The 6,433-nt window shown below is 38.1% G+C and overlaps 1 non-coding gene across 1 annotated transcript; it reads left to right on the top strand.

Moving 5' to 3' along the window:
- The first annotated feature begins 5,323 nt into the window (after positions 1 to 5,323).
- Positions 5,324 to 5,429, top strand: LOC129400506 (U6 spliceosomal RNA). Its single transcript, XR_008627738.1, has one exon. It is a non-coding gene; the product is annotated as a U6 spliceosomal RNA (small nuclear RNA).
- The last annotated feature ends 1,004 nt before the right edge of the window (positions 5,430 to 6,433 follow it).

Below are 6,433 nucleotides of genomic sequence, written 5' to 3' on the forward strand. Positions count from 1 at the left end.
GCTATGAGCATCGATTTATTTTGATGCCTAACAACCCTAATTGATGCTTACATTGAAAAGATGTGGCTAATTTCCGGCAGTTTCTATCCTCGTCATTTACGCACCAACACCTAACTATGACCAAGAAGAAATTGAGTTCTACATGGAGCTGGAGAAGTTGTATTAAGAAGACCACACCTTCTACAAGGTCATTGTCGGTGATTTTAAAGCCAAGTTAGGGCTTAGAAGGTCGCCCGAAGAACTCCACATTAGGACCCATGACCTAGAATGGAACGAACAGAGTAAGAGACTGAATTCATCATGTTGACCAAGACCATTCATGGAAACTTGCAATTCCAGAAGGCGAATCTAAATGTTGGACATGGGAGTGTCCCAGTGGACAGTTCCATAATGAAATTGACCACATCATATTCAATTGAAGGTTTTGCCTGACTGATGTCGCTGTTGTCGCAAAATTCCAAGCAGGATCAGACCACTGTCTCCTTTGTGCAAAATTCTACTTCAGGGAGTGGAGAGAAATGGCTGCAAAGTTTAAGAAGAGAACTCCCAGAACGACCACCAACTGGGAGCTCTTTGGCACCATTTCTATAATATGGAAAGATGCTGTGGTTGATAACATTGACGAGGAATATGATCGACCAGTTCAGCACCTCCAGGACTGTGCGAGGAATGCTGACAGTGAGAAATCCACAAAAGGCCTATCTTTGGAAACTCTTGAGTTCATTCACCAACGTGGTCTGGCACGAGCCTCCAGCAATCACAAGCTAGTGTCCGAGCTTGCAAAGCTGTGCAAATAAGCAGTAAAAGACCTCAAAGAGAGAAGAGCAGCATTGTTGGCTGGTGTGGCAGAAGCCAGGAAAAGTATTCACAATGCCTCACTGTCCTCCAATGTCCTCATGGATCTATCACATCTGCCAGAAGGGCAATGGAAAAGGTTACCCAGGAATTCTACTCAGATCTTTTCGATAGTTGTGTCCACCTGCCCACATACCAAATTCTGCAAGATGGATATGTCATTCCCAGATTTCTCCCTCTGAAATCCAAGACGCATTTTGTCAGTAAAGAAGCATACAGCACCTGATCCAGACAAGGTCAGACCCGAACACCTGAAGAATCTGCCGCCAGTACTCATCAATACACTGACTCACACTTCACACCCTATCTGTCTGAATGCAAGGTTCCATCCCAATGGAAAACCAGCAGGACTATTTTGTTGTACAAGAAAGGCGACATCCACTACATCAGCCACTGTCGCCCAATCTGCCTGCTGTCTGTCATCTACAAGTTGTTCATTCCTGTCATCCTGAATAGAATAGGCAGAACACTAGATGAAAGACAACCATGCGAGCAAGCCGGGTTCCAAAGGGATTCAGCACAATGGACCATACCCACACAATGACCAAACTCATTGAAGTTTCTTGAGAGTTCAAGATGCCGCTCTGTCTAACGTTCATCAATTTAAAGAAGGCCTTTGATTCTGTTGAGACTAAGGTGGTCATGGAAGCCCTAACCAAACAGGGCTTTGGAACATTATATGACTGAAACCCAATCAGGAACAACTTTGTAAATGCTTATCTCACTGTGAATCAAAAATATTTAATTTTTAAATTTAAAAAATGAAAAATTATTTTTAAAAATATACAAACAAAAAATGATTTATTGTTTGATCTTTGCTCATGGATCACCCTGGTGATTGGTGATTCTCATGGTAAGATAAGTGATGTCAAGGACAGAACTTGATTTATCTATGGGTAAGACAGGAACCTTATCCCTATACTATTGCTTTAAAACCTTAATCATTGTTTCAAATCATGATTTAAAGCTATATTTATCATAATAATATTTACTATTTAAGCTACTGAAGATAATTTTTAAATTACTGACTTATCAATAAATTGCTATGCATACAAAAGATATAATATACTTTCATTTTTATTTTAAAGTTTATTTTATTTACTTTTGTCTTAGGGGACATACCCAGCATTGCCCAGGGTTCACTCTTGGCTTTGCACTCAGAGATAATTGCTAGCAAGACTCAGGGAACCATTTGGAGTGCCAAAAATCAAACTAAAGCTAGCCAAATTCAAGGCAAGTGCTCTGCCCTCTGTAATATCACTCTGGCCCCAGTACAATATATTTTGTATGTAGATATAGAAAACTAAAATATTGTATTATTCTGTATATATTGACAATATTTTAAATAAAGTTATGTATTTTGTTGTTCATAGGAATTTAATATCTACATATAATATATATTCAATAAAACTTTATGATTTAAGATTCATAATGTTAATGTATATCTTTTGCTGATTGTATATCCCGGCTCTTAAAGAGTTTAAGGATGCATAGAGTTGAGTCAGTCATAAAATTAATTTCAGGAAGGTTATGACTTACTAAGGAGGATTATAAGCACTGAAATAAAATGATTATATTCTAAGACAGATAATTATGCAATATGGATGTTATGGGTATGGTGGTCATAGCATGATGGCACACAAAAATACAATTCTAAAGCATAGGTGACCTGTTTTAAGTTCCCAAGTATTCCAAAGAGCCATAGCAGATAGCATTTCCCTCCTCCTCCTCCTCCTCCTCCTCCTCCTCCTCCTCCTCCTCCTCATCATCATCATCATCATCATCATCATCATCATCATCATCATCCCATTGATCTTCGAATTTCTCGAGAGGTCTCAGTAACATTTCCATTCGTCCTAGCCCTGAGATTTTAGCAGCCTCTCTTTACTAGTCCTTTCCAATGGTTTAGCATTGGAGGCTCTTTCAGGGTCATGGGGATGAGACCCAGCATTGTTACTAGATTTGGCATATGAGTAGGCCATGAGGAGTTTTCAAGGCTCTCCCATATGGGCAGGAAACTCTCAGTAGTTTGCCAGGTTCTCCCAGAGGGAGAGCTAGGCTAGAAGATGTCACTTCTGGGAGCTTAGTCTTACAGTCTCTGGATGTTGGACGTTGGAGGGATTACACAGAGCTGGGGGCAGTCCCTGGGTGTGACCTCCTAGCTACTGGTAAATGGGGAATCTGGGTGGAAGAGGCCCAGTCCCGATCTGAGCAGGCTTGGAGGTCTCAGCTCCAGGTCCCACACAGCTGCGTTCCTCTGCCTGGTTTATTCATGCAGGAGGCTCATCTGAACTTGTGGAGAGGGGCCTTGAGCATGGCTGTGGCTAGGCTCTGGAGGTCTTTAGCTGCGGGATCTCTGTTTGGGGCAGGGAGGGAAACTGAACCCACCCCCTCCGAGGACCCTGAGTAAGATAGCCAGGTGCAGGGCCAAGAGACTCTGCGTCGCTCTCTTCCAGGAGCTTGGTTTTATATAATCCCACCAACGGCCAATATCCAGAGCATTTCCCTGTTGAGATTAAAAACACACTTTATGTACTTCTCCTTATGCACAAAGAAAGCATTTCACTACTTACTAGGGCAATATTTTAATTCAGTTTATAATTATTCTGATATGTGTGCAAATAACTGGGAACAATAATTGGTGAAAATATTTCCTTCCTATAAAAGCAAAATTAAATATGTGTTTTAATCATCAACAGATTTAAGAAACTACTCCAGAAAAGAATTTTAAACACAAATCTTTCATACAGCTGGCAATTATAGTGTGCTATCTCCCTAATACAGTGCCATAATAGGTAAATGAAGGAAATATTTTTATATATTTTTATATTAGTCACAGGAGGGATCTCATAGGGAACTGTTAATGTAAGTGAAACATATTAACAAAGATAAAAAATGTTAGTTTGCAGAGTTCAGATAAAGTTCATTCTGTCTTATATTGTGTTTTTGTTCTATGATGCTTGAAAGAAAGTTTTGAAGAAATCAATTACTTTACCTGAAATTACTGAACTCATTCCAAAATTATTATTGGTTTGTGTATGTCCTATTATAGGATTTGACTATACAATTATCTTTCCTTTAAGGCAAATATCAGAGATCCTATAATCACACATGCTTCAGAACTAACCCTGATATTTATTCTCTTCCCTGTCACTCTGATCTTTGAAGTCATTTATTCCTCTGTATACCATGCAATTTATCTCTTTTCTGTAATACATTAGAGGAATAGAAACAAAATATATTAATATTCATGGATTTTAAAATGTTTCAATGGCTATGGATGATAGCAATTTTAAATAAATAATATAGAAATTATAGTATTAGTGCTGTGAGCTCACATCAAATTCAGCCCTAAGAATTTAATTAATTTTGTTCGTCCATTTGTTTTTTGGGTAGTACGCAGTTAATATTAGGGCTTACTCCTGGCTCTACTCTCGGCATTCACTTCTGAAGATGTGCTGCTGGTGATTGATCCTGGTCACTATGCAAAGAAAATGCCTTATCATCTCCATTAGAAAAATATTAAAGGAATATTTCCCCTTTATATATGACTGAAAAAAATGATCAAAATTGAATCTGAAGATTTATTACTTCTTGACATTCATTTCCTTCTATCTGAGCTGTCATTTCAAATGCTAATGCACACAAAGAAAGAGAACTGAGTATTATATTCCACCAGTACCCACAGTGAAATATGAAATATATTGAAGCAGAAAATCTACAGTTAATACTTCTTTTCTTATTTATTTACTCAAAGATGATCTTTCTTGTTACTATAACCCATGGTAACTATTTACTTATATAATAATCTCATCCAGTTAATGTTATCAAAAGTTCCACTTTGATGTAAAAATCTTAATATATGAATATAATATTTAGTCATGGACATTAATAAATTAAAATAAGTATTGGTAATATGTGTAACTCCTGTTTAAGCCAGCACATGGAATGAATAAAAATAGGTATGTAGTCAAACTAATAAATGCAAGAAAACATTAAAATAATAAATATCAAAGTAAGCTCCTGGAGTTGAATGCCCTAAGATTTAAGAAACTGACACCATAATTAAATTAAAAATATTGTTACAGCTAGGCAAAGTTGAGGATACAAAAAAAATGCTTAAATATTTTACAATACTCCAAAAGCTTAATGAAGACATGAACTAGCTTATTTGCAAAAGTTAGACTGGAAACCATCTCAGCTTTCTTTGGGTACTGGGAGGCCAAAATGATTTTTGAAAAAGTGTATGCTATTAAATTTTGAATCTTTCTTGTTTGCAGAAAGAACAATAAAGTACTAAAATGTAGCATTTTTAATTTAACAACACACTATCATCATTGTTGCCTCATATTTTTAAAGACTATTCATATTCCAAAATAATTACATTTGATAGATAAATCAAAGCTCTATATAAATTTGTACTAGCAAAAAAAACAACAACTTGAAACATGTATCAAGATTGATGCTGGTGCTTACTTCGACAACAGATATACTAAAATTGAAATAAAAAGAGAAAATTAGCATTGTCCCTGCACAAAAATGTCACACAAATTTGCAAAACATTACATATCTTTGAAATTCGCTTATAAGTGGATGGACATGTGTAAAAAACTAAGGTTCGCCGAGGGGCGTGTGCAATCATGGGCTCTCCAGGCGACTCTGTCTCACAGCCTGCATTCAGTGCTCTAGAATCGCTGTGTATGGGCAGGCGAAGAAAGAATGAGGACCAAGCTGGTTGCTGATTAGTTACCATTTATTCAATCTTCCATCTTTCTCATCTCCCGCACTCCCAACTACATCCTCTCTCTAGATCTACTCCCGCCTCTCTTCGCCTCTCTTCTCTGTCTTTCCTCCTACTTGTCTCTCCCACCTTGCCCTTTAGGCTACACACAGCCAGTAGCAAAATCAATATAAGAAAGCCCTTTCTGAGGGCAGGGCATTCCAAAGCCCTTCCTGACTCTTAAGGTTTTTTTTTCCTTTCATTAGTCCAAACACTCATTAACATCTTAACTCTAGTTATTTTTGTATGGACATAGCAAGAAATACATTGAGGCTTCCAAGGCAGCTCTCCTGGCAACATCTTGCCACAGACTCAGACCACAGCACTCAGGCCAGATTAATCATTCCTCAACCTAGCAGGGTCCAAATCTAGTTATCACTGTTTGGATCATGACAACATTTGTTCATGATCAAGCTCTTAACTTATAGTTAAACATTAGGCACTTTGGCCAGGCCCATCTCAATGCCAGGGTAGCACACAACTCACCGCTTGCCCTGGGTCTGTCCCATCCCTCATTGGGACCCTGCTTTTGGGGGTGCTAGGAAGTAAGGGCAGCTGAGGCTTAGGTTGAGAGAACAACTGCCCAGGAGGAAAATATCATGTAGAGTGAAATGACTCCCAGGTTACAAAAGCATAGCATTTGCCAAGTCTTCCTGTGTCCATACAAAAAAGACATGGCTCTGAATAAACTATGCAAAGGACTCAAGGAGAAGAGGAAAAACATTATTTACAAGTCAACAGAACACTAAGAAAGAAGCTACAAATAAACAAAGAGGAATGGAAGCACTGTAATGGGAG

Source organism: Sorex araneus, chromosome X (assembly GCF_027595985.1).
Source record: "Sorex araneus isolate mSorAra2 chromosome X, mSorAra2.pri, whole genome shotgun sequence".
In the NCBI taxonomy this organism is placed as follows: domain Eukaryota; kingdom Metazoa; phylum Chordata; class Mammalia; order Eulipotyphla; family Soricidae; genus Sorex; species Sorex araneus.